The sequence below is a fragment of the Copadichromis virginalis genome, linkage group LG17, assembly GCF_057382275.1.
Source record: "Copadichromis virginalis isolate Kocher_CV1m ecotype Utaka linkage group LG17, C_Virginalis_male_GT1.1, whole genome shotgun sequence".
Lineage (NCBI taxonomy): Eukaryota > Metazoa > Chordata > Actinopteri > Cichliformes > Cichlidae > Copadichromis > Copadichromis virginalis.
In genome coordinates this window covers 14,324,602-14,338,935 of record NC_140634.1, presented here as the reverse complement: position 1 = coordinate 14,338,935, position 14,334 = coordinate 14,324,602, and the positions used below count along the sequence as shown (strand labels likewise).

The window sequence follows — 14,334 nt, the reverse complement described above, 5'->3', positions numbered from 1 at the left end:
CTTCATATGTAGCAATAAAAGCATTACAGGATGACACAACAGATGAATGGCTGGTTCTTCTTACTCAGTATTATTAGTTGCGATTTGTGTTCTATTAGCAGAAAGTATCCATAGCAGAAAGACCTTTGTTTTTTCATGCTGTCAGTAATTACTTCCATCAGAGACTCCATAATTCTAGTAGGATCAATGGTCTGTGTGACAGATTGATGTAAAGAGCATCATTATGCTCACCATGCATGAACATCTTATTGATGCACACCTTTGCACATTTCAGCATAATAGGCCCTATGGCAACAAGGCAAACAAAGTCTCTGGTTTCTAGGTTTGTGTCACAGTTTTTTTCATTGTCAAACAATGTGATTTTTCTTCATCATAATAATGCATTCATACAGGGCTGACATAATAAAACAAAACAAAACAAACAAAGACAGATCCTAAGAGATGTGCACATGATTAACAAGTTACCCACAGCCTTAGCGTAATATTTTGTTGAACATTTGCAGAGATTAGTTAAACACACACACACACACACACACACACACACACACACACACACACACACACACACACACACACACACACACACACAGTAAGGTGGTGAGGTAAAGATTTTAATTTTGTTGCTGTGTTTTCTTAGATTTGTGGATTGGGATTTTTGTAAAGCGGCACCCTCCAGGGCTAAAGTAAGCTGCAGCGGGAAGCTGATAGGCATCACCTCTGCTAATTCAAGTCACTCAACTTGACCACTTGACTATGTTTGGGCTGTCTGTGCCTTTTGGAGCATTTCTAAGGAAAGTATGTGGTGATTATTAAGGCCTACTATTTGGCATCGGCCATCCAAGAAGGTTGTCCTACAATTTTTATGAGTGAATTTCTAACTTTTATTTAGTCTGTTACTAATTAGTAGATGTGGAACTATGTGTTTTGCAGTTTTACAGTTCATAGATACAGCCTACTAACCAAGTTTGCTACAATTAACTGATAAATATGCACTTTAAGCTCTCATGGGCACTTATGGCTCAAAACATAAGGGTAAAAAAGATCAATGAGAATTCAAAAAGCATATACAAGTAAACAATAACTGTCTGGATTAGCCTGACGAAGGTTTCATCATTTCTGACGACAGCTGAAGGAAAATTACACTAACTTAGTGTCAGTTAAAACATATTTCCTGTATACCCCTTACACTGTCTTTACAATATCTCGAGATTATTCCTATCTGGCTACAACTACCCCCTGCTATAACTGTCCAGTGTTTCATGGTTCAACAAAAAGCATGTACATTGCTGCTGCTGTGACAGTACTACTGATATTACAAAAAGGGACCTTTGATACATGTACCACAATATCTGCCCTTTATTATCATTGCATTGTGATGCAGATTAAGGCATAAAACCTTCATGTAATGAGTTTGCATAAATTTAATGTGTAAAGAAAGTACCTATATTTCCCAACAGTTTTCACTAGCATTTTCATTTGCAATAGCGGTTCATTGCATGAAAAACAATTTAGCTACTATAATTCATAATTTTTACACTTGGCAAACCCACAGTTTTCCGCATCAGTAAACCAACAGTAGCTTACTTGTGTCAATATTAACACAATCAGATTATTTTGACTGTTAATAATTTAATAATGAATTTACTAAAATGTCAATGAATAATGTCAATCTGACAATCGGGGATACTACTATTACTAAGACATATGAATGTATTTTAGATTTAGCTACTCAAATTTTCTGGAAAATTAAAAAAAAAAAAAGAATTATTTGGAGAACTCTGTGAAAGTAAGGAACATTAGTGATTGTACAAGAGTTTATGCAATAGAAGTATTTTGGCTGTTTACAGTCTGAAGCAACTGAGCAGCATGGTGTAAGTGTATCAAGGTAAGAAATAGGACAGGGCTCCAGAGTCTAAATACTGGTGGTTATGATTACACTTAACAGATGGCTCACAGAGACTTTGAGTAAGGCTCTGTACCTCCAGGAAGAGATGTAAAACTGAGAGTTCCACAGAAAACGGTTTGAATGGTGTAATAACTGGCTATAAGAAAATTGAGAATGAGAGGATTGTGCAAAGGTGGAAGTGACAGAACAGAGAAGCAGGAATAGCCCAAACATCAAGCTATGCAGACAGACATCAGGAACCAGATCATGTAGATTTTTCTCCCTTTAGGCTAACTGCTGTAGTATTAATATAGATTTTATGAATAGTATATAGCAAATTTAAACTGTACACCAAGCCTAAGCTGAAGTTTTAGAGGAAAACATTTTTTTTTTTTTTGGGGGGGGGGGGGGGGGTGTAACAAAACAAAGTTTAAAATTTCAGCTGCCAAATCTCTCTGCCAATGGACAGCTGAAAGAAACAGAAAATGGTTTTGGTGTGCTTTACATGTCCTGTTTTAACCTTGACGGCCAAATTGTCACTCTAATGATTACAAATCCTTTATTTATTCATTTAGGAGCCCCTGCCTTATGTTCTGGGCTTCTGTAACAATGTAACACAGTGCATTGTTTCTAAATCTCTAATTCATGACTCATATTGCAATGTGCTGGCTATTTGCACTCCCCACCTGATTTAAACCAAATTTGTACATCAAACGTTTAATGTAGCATCACAGTGTGTATTTTTTTTTTTTTTTTTTTTTTTTTTTTTTTTTTTTTTTTTTAAATGACATCAGAAACAGCAGTATGCGACATTACGTGATGGCAGAGCTTCATTTCATCCTTTGTCATTTTTTTTTTTTTTTTTTTAAATAGGACAGGGGGAATGAATGAGAGAGAGAGGGGGAGAGAAAGAAAGAAAACCCAAGGGGAGAAGAGACGGTGAGAAGGGGGGGGAAGAGAGACAAAAAAAAAACTCCTGGGTCACCTGTATGGAGAAAAAAAAACAAACAAACAAACAAACAAACAAACAAACAAACAGAGGAGACAGCAAACAACAAAGAGCAACATAATAATAGAGAAAACAAAGCACCATCACAATAAACTAGCTAGTCATAGATATCAGTATTTACTAAGTAATAAACGATATTGTGCAGCACGCAAGATAGACAGCGCACAGTGTGCTTTGAGGCAGCAGCCAAGAAAGCTTTAGTCCGCGTCTGTGAATACCCATGTGTGCATACCTGTGTGGATCAGCATGCTTGCATTCCAAAGGTTTCTCCATGTAATGATCTGCTAGGGAGTGTGGGGGGGCCACAGCCCCGTCCTCCAGGGTGTGAAGCGGGTATGGAGGAGATCAAAACTCCAGACATCCAGAGGCCCCCAGAACACAAGAGACCATGGAAGACCAACAGAGGGGCAGCCACGCCACTGTTCCAGTAAGAGCTGAGGAGAGTCCCAGATGAGGGCTCACTCAGCAGCCGCGGAGCAGAAGCCAGGGGGGGTTGCAGTGACGCGCCCGTGAGCTCCGCCGGCCCCCAGCTGCGCCTGAGTGACCGAGCCCTAGGCCGAGAGGCCGGGGGCACCCCACCTCCAAAGGGGCCCGAGCGAGCCCCAGGCCCCAGGCCCCGACAAGCGGCCGCCAAGGAGTGAGCCGGTGTGTACCCGGACGCCCACCCCCAGACACAAAGAACCACCAACACACCGACACCTGAGGGAGTCCGCCACCGGCAGGGGAAGTGGTGGTGGGTGGAGATAGGCCTCCAAACCTTGGAGGGCCTGAGGTGTCCCCAGAGAGGTGGCGTCTGATACCCAACCTGACATATAGACACAGACATACAGGCACACACAGACACAAACATCCATTCCCACCCTCATGCTCTCATATGCACTCACTCCACACTCAACCAACGTGGAGACAGACATAAAGAAACGCTGTACACACAATCACACTCCCCAAGCGTACTCTACAAACCGGGTCTAGGTACCCTTGCCCCTGGAGGGGGGAATTGCACCCAGACCCAGGTGGTGTTACCCTTTTCCCTGCGGTGGGGAGAGGCAGACCACCCCGACTCCGCAGCAGCAGGGAGGCCCCACACCCCAGACCGCAGTCGGACGGCCAACTCCTCCTACTAGCCCTCCCGCTCCAGCAGGCCGCAGAGAATGGGGGTGGGAGAAGACTCCAAACCTCCCTCCACCCGCTCATTGTAGTGTTGATGCATATGTGTTCTAAGGTGCAATTAAAACCCAGGAGGGCATGGAGCTACCTGCCAAGGAGCAGCAGGTAAGCGCATAGTCCCTCCTGCTAACCCTCAATGACTAAGTGTATTTAAAATTGAGAGGTGGGCAACGACGTCAGGGGTGAGGTATACACCCTGATGGTGATTTGGACTCCGTGATTGTGCCCACCCCCAAGATCCTATATGTATGTGTAATGAGAGTGTGAATAATGTGAATGTCTAAGTTGTGGGATAAAATTGAGGCAGAGGCAGCCAGAAGGGGACAGGGGGGGGGGGGTAGCCTCCTCTGCACCCTGGTGACATACCCCCACTCCAAGGCCCTGCATGTGTGGGTGGTTGTGGAGGAGCGGGAAGAGGGAGGCAGCTGGAGATGGGGAGGGAAGGAAGGGAGGGGCAGGTAACCCCTCCCTGGGGCCAGCTCCCCCGCTGACCCCAGTAGGCACTCCCACCCTCCGCGACCCGCCAGGGAAGGGGGGCCCAGGCCCATCAGACCGGGGCCCAGTGCAGTAGCGCCCCCCGGCTCCACAGAGCCCTGGACAGTCCACCCAACCCCACCACAGAGAAAACTGCACCCACCCCACCAACCACACATCTTCCAGACTACATAAGACAATAGACGCCCAGGCTGAGATCTTCCTCCACCTCTCCTGTATCTCCCCCTCTTGCAGAGAGTTCCTGAGAGAAGAAAGCTCCTGCAAGATGTGACCATCCCCCCCACCAGTTGAAGAGCCCCCCAGGCGGCTCGATGCACCGGCGGCACCCTGCTCCAGGGCCGGGCCCCCATGCACCCACCCGCCCACAACCCCGGCAACACACCAACCAGGACCCGAGCCCCCGAGGCCCGGCCCGGGCCCCCGCCCAGAGACGGAGCACCCCCAGAACCCCACGCCCATCCCGGACCCACCCAGGGGCAGCCAGGTTGCCAGGTCAGTAACCCACGTCCGTCAGCACAGACCCTCCCCTAGCCCCGCTGCACGCAGCCGCGAGGAAACAGTCACCCGAGAGCCAACAGAGCCCTCAACCGGACGTGACCGCTACCCCGGGTTGAGCCCCCCAAGGAAGATGCCTCCGGGGAACCCCGGAGTGTGTATTTTCTACTGTCAGATTAACTCGCTACATGTTATAACTTAAATCTTCTTCCTTTGGGTTGTTGAATATTGATCCATGATTTCTATTGTTGTCCTATGTTGCTTTGCCAAGAGCTTTTCTTTTTCATGTGCCTCCTGTGTTCGCCTCTCTGCCACATTGTTTGTAAGAGTTCAGTCTCGGTTCGTCTTTTAGTTTATTTAAGTTTTACTTTAAAGGGTGGATTCTGATCTAGACAATGGATGTAGCTACGACAGCTGCTTTGTGAAGTAACATTATGAGGCTTTGATATTACCATCTTAGTGTTTTAAAGTCAGGTGTGATCTGATAGTGGGTCTGATAGTGAAACCCACATGCATACTGGCTTGTCAATCAAGTCATTAGCCAATGTGGCTTGGATAATCTAGGGTCAATCAGACTCCGTTTTTTACTCATTATGATCCAAAATGAGTGACTGAGCCCATAAACTCAGGAAAGTGATCAAGTCTGAAGGCTGTTTTCACATATTCTATAATGCCTTCATAATACATGTTCTGTTTGTGTGAGATATAATAGAAATGACTACTTAGTGGTCACGTCTTTTGGTGTCCATATCTGTGTCTGCAACAGTGTATAATAAAGGCTTAACACTGCAAGTCTTTCTGCAACAATGTATAAGGTACCATCTTGATACAGAGTTATAGTGGTACACTGGTCCCCATTAAAAATAAAATAAAATTAAGTTTAAGTGAAAATATATAAATGCCAGAATTGCATACTCAGAGAGTAACACTAACCATTAAGTACAGTCACTGGCTACACACATTAACAACAGCACTCCACTAAATGATCTGAGCACTTGGTAAATCACTAAGACATTTACTTCAGTGGCTTTAACAATAGCCTCCAAAGAGCTATTCATTTTGGGGCTAGACTAACCTGTGAGAATGATTAAAACTGTATAATGACAATAAACTAATTCAAAAAGTTAATATTCTCCATTTAGGCTTTGAAGTGAATTAGTATTGTGAGTGATCTCGCCTAAAAAAACAACCAACTCCCTTTTCTGACCATGTAGAAAGAAAACCAGATGTGGAAGTACCGACTCTGTCCAAAGTGCCCCTAAGGCAGGGCTGTAGAGTGCGACCAAATTTTTCAGTGGTGCGACTAAAAAAAAATATTTGGTTGCACCTGTGCGACCAACTGTTTTGCTGTTTTGCTTCCACGACTATTAAAATCACACTCCATGCACAGCTAGCTCTCTCTCTATCTCTCTCTGTACTTCAAGAACAGTTTCCCGTCTCCAATCTCCGTTTTCTGTATTATTCATTCGCTTATTACCCACCAGTCTACCGTTGTTTACAGCGCTGTCGGCTGCTGTCTTTTTCTTTTCTTTTTTTCACTTGAATGACCTCGGACAAGAAAGCCTATTTTTTCTGTTGTTCAATACTGAAGAAATTTGAACTTTATATGCAGAACATTGTAGAATATTTTTAAGGTTATCTGCTATAAAAAGCCAGACCAGGAAAATCTCCTTCATGTTTTTCTGTGTTTTATTCTCAGTTACTTTCGCACAAAGGCATCTGCCGTGATGTTCACAATTCTGATGAAGTCAGTACTGATAAATGATCAGAATTATAATATTTCTGACTGTCTGAGGCTAAGTTGAATCGAATCGGGACTTTGAAAACCGGAATCGAATGGATTATAGAAATCAGTGATGATACACAGCCCTAGTGAGCAGCCTAGGCACGACAGAAGTGGATGTAGCTGTAATAGGAAAAGAACTATTGCTAACTTTTCTGTTATGTTAAGGCCTGATCCTTCTGAAATTCATAGCCAGTGCTCTGACACGGTGTCATCAATCTTTGAATGCTGAAAAAGCACAGTGTATCCAGAAAAACACATTATATTATATAAATTATTATAAAATTTGTGTGCGCCTAACTTTTGTGCCGGTACGCCAAACTTTTTAAAGTTAGGCGTACCGGTACGCCCATGGCAAAAAGTTAGTCTAGAGCCCTGCCCTAAGGTTTACATTTCAACATGGCAATCCTAGCAGAGAAGAAGAGATTTAAACTATTCCATCCACAGCTCTTTGAATATGTTTAATTCTCCTGCACTCTACAAATTATATTTCATCTGCAAATTGGGTATAATCCTTTCTTCAAGATGATCCAACTCCTTACAACAAAGTGCAGAATGAGAACAGCTAATACCTCACATTTTATATCTTCCTTACAGACTCACTACTCTTGGGATTCTTTCCACTTTGTCTAGACACTGCCTTTTCGTTTTCGAGAATGATTTATGTTCCAGTTTTGTTTCTTTCCTAATATCATTTGTTATTCTTATGTTTGTTAGGATTTGGACATGCTGGGGTTTGTTTTTTTCTCCCTCTCCAAGATTTCTGATTTCTGTCAGACTTCTGGGTTCTCTCATCGAGCCACCATATTTCAGAATCAGCTGTGGCAACAGTTCTTTGCTAGATCATTGTCTCTGCTATTGTGGTAACGTGACCTGTTCCTAGTGACTTCAGATAATGCATTTCTTAGATTGACAAATCTAAGTTTCCTTGTTGGTCTCCAGTATTCCTGAGAGTTACATTTCACCCTCCAGAAGAATTGAGCCACTGCCAAACACTTGCTCACCTGCTTCTGATCTCACTTACCTGGACTCCGCTGTTCCACCTGTGCACCCGCCAGCACATTCTCCCCTGCTCAACAGCCGCAGTAAACATAGTCATGCCTACAGTGTGACAAGTAAGCTTCACCTCCCACTATTGATGATTCAGTATTTGTTATCAAGCCTGGCCTCCTTTTAAAATTTGGTCTACCTCCTAATGCGCTATAATCATCTGATAACAGTTCATATGATGGGAAGGAAATGGTGGAGTGGTCTATAAATTTTAAGGAGCTTAGTTATGGACATTGCTTTTTTATCATCACATTCTTGTCTTTTGGTGAGACAAAAATAAAAGTAAACCGTGTCCAGAGCAAATTTGACATGTAACCAGTGTAATATAAATAATAAAAATGGCAATAATGTACTTCAGTTCATTCATGATGCATTTCCTGTGGACGAGAAGCACAGAAAGAAGTGCCTGGTGACACTTAATAACCTGATTAGATGTCATCTAAACACATGTGCTGGCTTGTACAAGAATCCTGTAAATTGCTGTATTTATTTATATGTTCCATCCATCCATCCATCTTCATCCGCTTTATCCGGGGCCGGGTCGCAGGGGCAGCAGCCTAAGCAAAGAGGCCCAGACCTCCCTCTCCCCAGCCACCTCCTCCACCTTATCCGGGGGAATACCAAGGCGTTCCCAGGCCAGCCGAGAGATATAATCTCTCCAGCGTGTCCTGGGTCTGCCCCGGGGCCTCCTCCCGGTGGGACATGCCTGGAACACCTCACCCAGGAGGCGCCCAGGGGGCATCCTTGTCAGATGCCCGAACCACCTCAGCTGGCTCCTTTCAATGTGGAGCAGCAGCTGCTCTACTCTGAGCCCCTCCCGGATGGCCGAACTTCTCACCCTATCTCTAAGGGAGAGGCCAGCCACCCTTTGGAGGAAGCTCATTTCTGCCGCTTGTATCCGCGATCTCGTTCTTTCAGTCACTACCCACAGCTCGTGGCCATAGGTGAGGGTAGGGACGTAGATCGACCGGTAAATTGAGAGCTTCGCTTTTACACTCAGCTCCCTCTTCACCACGACGGAACTCATCCCCGACCCAGAGTGGGCACTCCACCCTTTTCCAGCTGAGAACCATGGCCTCAGATTTGGAGGTGCTGATCCTCATTCCCGCTGCTTCACACTCGGCTGCGAACCATTCCAGTGCGAGCTGGAGGCCCCCACCCGATGAAGCCAACAGAACCACATCATCTGCAAAAATCAGAGATGAGATTCTGAGGCCACCAAACCGAAAGCCCTCCGCCACTTGGCTGCGCCTAGAAATCCTGTCCATAAAAATTATGAACAGAACCGGAGACAAAGGGCAGCCCTGGCGGAGCCCATCACCTACCGGGAACGAGTCCGACTTATTGCCGGCAATGCGAACCAAGCTCTTGCAACGGTTGTATAGGGATCGAATGGCCGGTAGCAATGGGCCAGACACCCCATACTCCCGCAACACCTCCCACAGGACACCCCGAGGGACACGGTCGAATGCCTTCTCCAAGTCCACAAAACACATGTAGACTGGTTGGGCAAACTCCCATGCACCCTCAAGTATCCTGGAGAGGATAAAGAGCTGGTCCAGTGTTCCGCGACCAGGACGAAAACCGCATTGTTCCTCCTGTATCCGAGGTTCGACTAACGGACGAACTCTCCTTTCCAGCACCCTGGCATAGACTTTCCCAGGAAGGCTGAGGAGTGTGATCCCCCTGTAGTTGGAACACACCCTCCGGTCCCCCTTCTTAAAGATGGGGACCACCACCCCGGTCTGCCAGTCCACAGGTACTGCCCCTGATCTCCACGCAACATTGCAGAGGCGTGTCAACCAGGACAGCCCTACAACGTCCAGAGCCTTCAGGAACTTGGGGCGGACCTCATCAACACCAGGGGCTCTGCCACCAAGGAGTTGTTTAACTGCCTCAGTGACCTCGCCCCCGGAAATTGGCGGGTCATTCCCCTCATCCCCAGACTCTGCTTCCTCCTCGGAAGACGTGTCAGATTGAGGAGGTCCTCGAAGTATTCCTTCCACCGCCTGACAATTTTCTCAGTCGACGTCAGCAGCGCTCCGCCAGCACTATACACAGTGCAGGTAGAGCACCGCTTTCCCCTCCTGAGACGTCTGACGGTTTGCCAGAATCTCTTCGAGGCAGTCCGAAAGTCTTTTTCCATGGCCTCTCTGAACTCCTCCAACACCCGAGTTTTTGCTTCAGCCACTGCCCGAGCCGCATTCTGCTTGGCCTGTCGATACCTGTCGGCTGCCTCCGGAGTCCCACAGGCTAACCAAGCCCGATAGGACTCCTTCTTCAGCCTGGTGGCTCCCTTCACCTCTGGTGTCCACCATTTGGTTCGGGGATTACCACCACGGCAGGCACCAACCACCTTGCGGCCACAGCTCAATGCAGCAGCTTCGGCAATGGAGACGCTGAACATGGTCCATTCGGACTCAATGTCCCCAGTCTCCCTCGGAATGCTGTTGAAGCTCTGCCGGAGGTGTGCGTTGAAGATCTCGCGGACTGGGGCCTCTGCTAGACGTTCCCAGCACACCCTCACTACGCGTTTAGGTGCACCAAGTCTGTCCAGCGTCCTCCCCCGCCACCTGATCCAACTCACCACCAGGTGGTGATCAGTTGACAGCTCAGCCCCTCTCTTTACCCGAGTGTCCAGAACATATGGTCGCAGGTCTGCTGATACGATTACAAAATCGATCATCGACCTACGGCCTAGAGCGTCCTGGTGCCACGTGCACTTATGGACACTCTTATGTTCGAACAGGGTGTTCGTTATGGCCAAACTGTGATTAGCACAGAAGTCCAATAACAAAGCACCGCTCGGGTTCAGATCAGGGAGGCCGTTCCTCCCAATCACGCCCCTCCAGGTCTCGCTGTCGTTACCCACGTGAGCATTGAAGTCACCCAGCAGGACAACAGAGTCTCCAGGTGGAGCACCCTCCAGCACCCCCCCCCATGGACTCTAAGAAGGCTGGGTACTCTGAACTGCCACTCGGCGCATAAGCGCAGATGACAGTCAGGACCCGTTCCCCGACCCTAAGGCGCAGGGAACAAACCCTCTCGTCCACCGGGAAAAACCCCAACGTACCGGCAGCAAGCCGAGGGGATATTAGAATACCCACCCCAGCCCGCCGCCTCTCACCAGGGGCAACTCCAGACTGAGACAGAGTCCAGCCCCTCTCCAGGAGACTGGTTCCAGAGCCCAAGCCATGCGTAGAGGTGAGCCCGACTATATCTAGCCGGTACCTCTCAACCTCACGCACTAACTCAGGCTCCTTCCCCACCAGAGAGGTGACATTCCATGTCCCTATTGCCAGTCTTGGCAGGCGGGGGTCAGTCCGCCAGGGCCTCCGCTCCTGGCCGCCACCCAGCACACAATGCACCCGACCCCTATGGCGCCTCCTGCGGGAGGATGGGCCCATGTCTCCTCTTCGGGCTGTGTCCGGCCGGGCCCCATGGACTAAGGCCCGGCCACCAGACGCTCGCCCTCGGGCACCCTCCCCGGGCCTGGCTCCAGGGCGGGGCCCCGGTAACCCTATCCCGGGCAGGGTAAACTGTTCCCTCTGTGTCCTTTTCATAAGGGTCTTATGAATCGCTCTTTGTCTGGTCCCTCACCCAGGGCCAGTTTGCCATGGGAGACCCTACCAGGGGGCAAAAGCCCCCAGACAACATAGCCCCTGGGATCCCTGGGACACACAAACCCCTCCACCACAATAAGGTAGCGATTCAAGGAGGAGAGGCTTACAGCACCAGGTATTCCCAGGCAGTCTCCCATCCAAGTACTAACCAAGCCCAGCCCTGCTTAGCTTCCGAGATCAGACGAGGTCAGGCGTGCTCAGGGTGGTATGGCCGTAAGCTTATTTATATGTTAAATTGTATAAACCATGTCTTTAGTAATTACATTTAATATAGGAAAAACAAATGTGAAACAAGCTACACTTGTTTTATCTCCGCAGCATGTTCTCAGTTTGTACTGGACAGCTAGACCAGCTGTGTGTGAAGGTTCAAATGAAAGAGCAAATCTCCTTATTCACTTGCTCATTTCATTCAGCTCTGCCATTACTGAATGATGGCTTGGGGATAGAAGCTCCTCTGATATTTAACTTTGACTCTGTCTCACTGTTTTTTCTTAATTGTTCTCTTTTCATTTTGTCTTGTAAGCATTATTATTATTATTATTATTATTAATGTGGCTGGGTGTGGTTTGTGGCTCAGCTACAGGGGAGGGGTGGAGCAATGGGTTCAGGGTGTGGTGTCAGGGAAAGCTAGCCCACACGGCTGTTCTCCATCACCTGGTCATTCCTCCCTATAACAATAATAATAATGCTAATAATATATTGTGTATGCATGGGGCTTCAATTAATATACAACCCTTTTGGTCTATCTAAACTTTTTGCTCTAGGTAAGGACGCTCAGCTAAACAAAATTTAACAAATGGTATCATCCTTCCAAACAATAGTAAAGCTGGTGACTTTTATTTATTTATTTTTAAATCACCCTTTTGCAGTATTTGATTATTACTATTAGAATTGTGGCTGCTTAGACTGACAGGTCTGGTCACTTGTGGGATTATAAAAAACAACATGTTGGTGGCACAGAATGTTAATTTTGAAGCTTTGAGATGAGATTTTCCTGCCCTTTGCAAACTTAGGTGCAAAAAAAACAAGGCATGTCAGCTCCAACCATGATGCCACAGGTCATTGGCTAACAACTTGTGCTGACAAATTGTTGGCCAACGAGTGTTTCATACCACAATCAATCCATCATTTTGAAAAGATTTACAAAACAAACTGAACTATTTATTTAGTATGACCCCAAACAAGAGACTGACCCCATAACATCACCAGCAAAGAGACAAGGTACTTTCGGATTGGCTTCATTTTTCTGACTGAGAAAGTATGTCCATGTTTTATGCTTTATGGCGAAATGCTAGAGTTGGTGCTTAAAAGTGTGAATTGTGTAATTGCAAACGATAGTTTATTTCACGTAACTTAAGCCCATATTTTATAATTAGTATCTATATGGAAAGTACTTGACTGCGAAAACAGTTCTAAGGACATTACAAAATCATCCTTATAATTTCCCAATTGGAAGCAGAACATGTAACTCTGAACTCTTTGAAACAACACAGCCATCTCTGACTCAGCATTGCGAGCATCACATGGAGGATTGATTTGGAACACATGCTCTGCCAGAGGATGACTGAGGATGACACCCTCTTTGACCTTCCAGATGTCAACTGTCTTTGAAACTATCTGTCTCACTATAAGGAAACAGCAATCCAGAAAAACCAGAAGACAACCACTAACCTCAAATCACTGTGTGTTGCTTCATGACATTATAAGACAAACATGGACTACGTAAATCAACAGTACTCATTTCCTAAACGGAAAGAAATTCCAGCATTTTCTAAAGTCCTAGGGTGGGAAAGGCTCCACAGAAAAGACCAACATCAGAAATGATCATTTACATTTTTTTCCAAGTTCTTTCAGATTTATTTTGACAAGACTTTCATCCCACAGCTGCTCAGCCACATGCTTGAGAAGTAGATGCCTATGCTCTATAAGATCTCTCTCTCTCTCTCTCTCTTAATTTACATAGGAAATATCACAGTATTCAGTCCATAACACCACAGACCACTGGTATCCTATACTATTCTTTTCGAAATACACACTGCATAGCAGTAATTTTCTTGTTTTGATTTTAACACAAAATTCCTTAACTTGAAAATAATTGATTGTTATTGGTAGATGTTATCAGATTAAATGAAAATGACGTACATACTTCATAACAGGACTTCAAATTAAATTAGGAACTTGTAATCTCTTACTGTATTAAATTAAGACAAGGCTGAGGAAAGTGCGATTTTCTTGTTTTGAATTTTTTCCCCCTGATAGTACAGTGCTAAAACTTTGTGTGCAAGTGTTTGCTTAGTTGAAATAATTGCTTAAAAATAATTCCTTAAATATAATTATAGATTTCAAAACAGCTTTGACAGAGCAACGCTTTTAAGGTAATGCTAAGGGGTTTTTTTTAATAGCATATCATAAATAATAGTTAGATATTTAACACACAGGCCGGATCTGTTTTATCTATTTAACAGTCATAAAACCAGTGTCCCTCACAGATATGAATCCATTAATCTTCTCTTGCTCTGTTGGATTGATGTATAAACATATAATTATTTTAAAAAATGTAATATTTTAATAATAATAATAATACCAACTTAAAGTAAGTTTACATTTACAATTTAAAAAGTGAACTACAAAACACTCCTTTAGCCTTAATTACCTGAAGTTCTACCATTTAATGAATTTTTGATCCCTCTTATTTTTCTGTTGTTCTTCAGTATTAAATAACATTATTACTTAATTAGTTTCCGTCTGTCTGATGACATCACTACTGATATTTCCACATAAGATTCATTGTGTCAGTTTTTTCGTTCGAGGCTTTGGTTTATTTTGT

The 14,334-nt window shown here is 45.3% G+C and overlaps 1 protein-coding gene and 1 non-coding gene across 2 annotated transcripts in view; both read right to left on the bottom strand.

Annotated features, from left to right (window-relative positions):
- Positions 1–14,334, bottom strand: part of ghrhrb (growth hormone releasing hormone receptor b) — a 75,884-nt gene that overhangs the window by 43,843 nt on the left and 17,707 nt on the right. The window lies entirely within an intron of this gene.
- Positions 11,608–11,726, bottom strand: LOC146689108 (5S ribosomal RNA). Its single transcript, XR_014916228.1, has one exon. It is a non-coding gene; the product is annotated as a 5S ribosomal RNA (ribosomal RNA).